The sequence below is a fragment of the Mus caroli genome, unplaced genomic scaffold, assembly GCF_978045245.1.
Source record: "Mus caroli unplaced genomic scaffold, Mus_caroli_1 scaffold_18, whole genome shotgun sequence".
NCBI classification, from domain to species: domain Eukaryota; kingdom Metazoa; phylum Chordata; class Mammalia; order Rodentia; family Muridae; genus Mus; species Mus caroli.
The window spans coordinates 77210117-77214833 of NW_028227273.1; positions in this window are offsets into that span (position 1 = coordinate 77210117).

Consider the following 4717-nt stretch of genomic DNA (forward strand, 5'->3'; position numbering starts at 1 on the left):
ATAGTGAAGACAAGGAAAGCATGATATGATATAGGGAGATACCATACTTTTGTGAAGAGGATCACCATCACACAGGACTTTATGACTAGATCATTTCTAGGCCCTGTGTAAGTCTCTGAAATCACAAGTTTTGCACTCTGCAATTTCTCTCTCTCGATCTCTCTCTCACACACACACAGTATGTTCTTGTTTTCTGGAGAGAAGGAAATCCATAGGACACAGAAAGACAACTTAACTGCTCATTTAAGTACAAAAATATCTATCCTTCCCTTTAAGAAAAACTAATATTTAAGTAAGTGTTCCAAAAATAAAAATACATGTGTAAGGTTACCCAGCATTGTACATGTGGGTACAAAAATAAAAATACATGTGTAAGGTTACCCATGCATTACTTATATACCAAACATTAAGTGCTATGTAAAAGACGTTCAGTGTTTAAAAACATTCTCCAAATCAAAAATGAATGGGTTACCATCTAAGACTGGCTATGTACTCAGAAGAAAAGAAAGAGGTGAGTCACATGCCTAACGCTATTGCATTGTTGCTCATCTATCATTTACAGTCATTATTTAGGTTCAAACAAAAATAATTCTATCTACTTATTTATAAATTTTTAAAAAGATTTATCTATTTATTTATTATATGTTAAGTGCAGTGTAGCTGTCTTCAGACACTCCAGAAGAGGGCACCAGATCTCCTTACGGATAGTTGTGAGCCACAATGTGGTTGCTGGGAATTGAACTCAGGATCTTTGGAAGACCAGTCAGTGCTCTTAACTGCTGAGACATCTCTCTAGTCCCTTCTGTCTACTTCTTTTTTTTTTTTTTTTTCATTTTTTATTTATTTATTTATTTATTTATTTATTATATGTGAGTACACTGTAGCTGTCTTCAGACACTCCAGAAGAGAGCATCAGATTTTGTTATGGATGGTTGTGAGCCACCATGTGGTTGCTGGGATTTGAACTCAGGAGCTTTGGAAGAATAGTCGGCGCTCTTAACCACTGAGCCATCTCACCAGTCCTTCTGTCTACTTCTTAATGTCATTTCCAGTTTTTCTTTCACACCGACTTATTCTTAGAAAAGTTTTCATTACACTCAAATAAAACAAATTTCTGGGTTTTTATACTATAGTATAGAAGCTATTTGCTTCTCATCTATCTGAAAACTGTGACTGTAAAAAGCTTAATATCTACATTTTCCTCACATACAAAATAAAAGAATATTATAAGAAGCCTATGATGTAAATGCTTCAGCTAGATTCTGTGCTTCCACCCCTTCATTTTCTATTTCAACCTGTAATGCAGACAAGTCGGATGAAGACTCACTTTCATCTGAGAGTGCAATGAGAGTACCATTAGAGATATAACATGAGAGAGTCAGCTTGACAATGCTTAAGCTGTCATTGTGTTATGAAGTTTTATGACCAATAGGGCATAGAATGTAGGGATCCTTTTTAAGTGTATATTTCTTGAAATATGAACTTGATAAATTTAAAATATCTGTATGTGCATAGAAATCAAACAAACACAAACCTAACAATTCCCGTAAAAATAACTCAAAGTGACCATGAAAATTGTTATACTTCTGTCTTTATATTACTGTGAGTTCTTTTGTGATTGGTTACCTCACTCAGGATGATACGCTCCAGATCCATCCAGCTGCCTAGGAATTTCATAAATTCATTGTTTTTAATAGCTAAGTAGTAGTCCATTGTGTCAATGTACCACATTTTCTGTATCCATTCCTCTGTTGAGGGACACCTGGGTTCCTTCCAGCTTCTGGCTATTATAAATAAGGCTGCTATGAACATAGTGGAGCATGTGTTATTACCTGTTGGAGCTGAGACGAAAGGATGGACCATCTAGAGACTGCTGCACCCGGGAAACCATCCCACAATCAGCCTCCAAATGCAGACACCATTGCATACGCCAGCAAGATTTTGCTGAATGGACCCTGATATAGCTATCCCTTGTGAGGCTATGACAGTGACTGGCAAACACAAAAATGGATGCTCACAGTCTGCTATTGGATGGAACACAGGGCCCTCAATGGAGGAGCTAGAGAAAGTACCCAAGGAGCTAAAGGGGTCTGCAACCTTATAGTTGGAAAAACAATATGACCTAACCAGTAACCCCAGAGCTCGTGTCTCCAGCTGCCTATGTAGCAGAAGGTGGCATAGTCGGCCATCATTAAGAAGAGGGGCCCCTTGGTCTTGCAAACTTTGTATGCCACAGAACAGGGGAACACCAGGGCCAAGAAGTGGGAGTGGGTGGGTATGGGAGTAGTGGTGTGGGGAGGGTATGGGGATTTTCGGGATAGCATTTAAAATGTAAATGAAGAAAGTACCTAATAAATTAAAAAACAAAAACCTTTCTTCCCAAGCATGGCAAAAGTTACACCTGTCATGTATACTGGGCAGTGATATTATGAGCAACACAGCTTTCTATGATTAGAGCTGTAGAGTCTCTTGTTCTCCAGGGGAACTCCACATCAAATGACCCTCGATGGCTAAGGCCATGTTTGTACATCTACCAACAGAACCACAGTGATGGTCAAGCTAAATCCTATCAGAAGGAACTCTGAGAGATTAGCCATTCTGTTTCCTGGTGCCGCTCCCCAACACGACACAGCTTATGGCCTACTTAACACCTCCCTCCAAGTGGATCAGAGGAGAATCCTGGAAAGAACCTGTGAGCTACATTCCCTGGTGCTCCTAATTTCTATATCATTCCAGAACCTTCTCTACCTGTAACCATCCAGCTTGGAAACAGCACAATATCCCCTCAACTACTGGAGGATTAGAACCCAAATGAGTCAGACAGAACAGGCCTCCACAGATCTGCCCTTCCACATTATGGGCAGATACAGTCCTTCTCTTGTAAACTTTTAGTTTCATAGAACAACCAAGTATTCATCATCCAATGAGCAGGAATCCTCGGCATTCACAAAATTGAGCAAGTGTCCTTGCGGTAAGATGTAGTATCTGTTGGATTTGTGCCTAAGAATGGATTAGTTGGGTCTTGAGGTAGATTCACAGACTTCTGAGAAAGCAATAAATAAATAGTACCCCATATATAAAATTTATCTGCCCCCCATTTTAAAAGTACTTGTGTCTAAGATATTGCTATTTAATAGTTTTAAAATATTTACCTCTAAAATGCCTGTGGTCTTCAACAAATATGTCTTCCGAGTATGCTGAAAACTATGTTCATATTTGTAAGTTTATTATATATGGTGAAAATCTTTCAAAAATTAGGCTAAAACTTATAACCCAATATTTATACTTAAATGTGGGAAAACTCTTCTAATTAAGGTTACAGTCCACCAATGTGTAACTTGCCTTTTCTGTGAACACATAATGGAAAATGGCCTTCATTTTTGGGGCTTCTACTTTTCTGACCTTGTCTGGGGAATTAAAAGCCCTTGCACAGAACTCACCCTTAGGAATATCACAGTGACTTAACTGGAATATAGGATGAACTAACTTCATCCTGATTAAGAAACCCATACTCCTAGATTCTCAGATTCCTGAAATGCTTGCTCCTGCTAATGAGGCATTTTGGTATTCTCAGCATTCAGCTTTACCCATTCTGGAAGTTCCTATCCCCAGTCCTGCAAATTATATAAGCCTTCAATCACCAAAAAGTTGTTCTGACTCCCTGCCGCTGGTACTGGATTGATCATTCATTGTCCATTTGCACTGGGCTTGTGAACCTGAAGTTTGCTGTGTGCTCCCATTGACCTTATGAACCAATATCGCCTTATGATCCTTGAGGGCATGGAGACATACACTGAAAATTCTATACCTAGGTTATCTTAGTTTGTTACAACTTATTATATACTTAATTCATACCTTGTTTAAAAGGTGTGTGTGTAAATATGTACAGTTACATTCTTTTTATTTTTTTATCTGTTCTCATCTCCCACTTTATATCTGGACCACAGTACACATCCCTCCACTTCTCTATATCCCTCCCAAACTAACATCACACCCATATATTCTACCATTTCCCCTGAAAAAAGAGCAGCATACTTGGGGATAGCAAATGAACAAGGCATACCATATTTTAATAAAAATAGGCACAAACTCTCATATCAAACCTAGCAAAGCAAATAATTAAGACAAAAACCATCTCGAGAGTAGGGAAAAGAAACAGACACACCCACCCACTATATTCCCACAAACTATGTTGCATCCCTTAGAAGGTGACTGCTAACAAATGGCTTTATTAGATTGATTACATTTACAGGGTTCTCACAAGAATTTGTTTTTAAAATTCCTTTTCAGACCACCATAACAAAGCCTTTACGACATTCACTGCATTATCAGGGTTTCTCATTAGTATGTATTCTTTTATGTGCTTGAAGCTGACTGTGTCATGCAAAGGTTTTACCACGCTAATTACATTCATAGGGTTTTCTCCAGTATGTGATATTTTATGATTTCATGGAGTACTGTGACATGAGAATTCTTTTCCACATTGTTTACATACACAGGGTTTTTCTCCTGTATGGGTACTTTTATGGAGTTGAAGATAGCTGGGACATACAAAGGCTTTGCCACGTTGACTACACTCATAGGGTTTCTCTCCAGTATGTGTTCTTTTATGGATTCGAAGACTACTGTGACATGTAAAGGCTTTGCCACATTGTTTACATTCATAGGTTTCTCTCCAGTATGTATCCTTTGATGACACTGAAGATGAACAAATTGT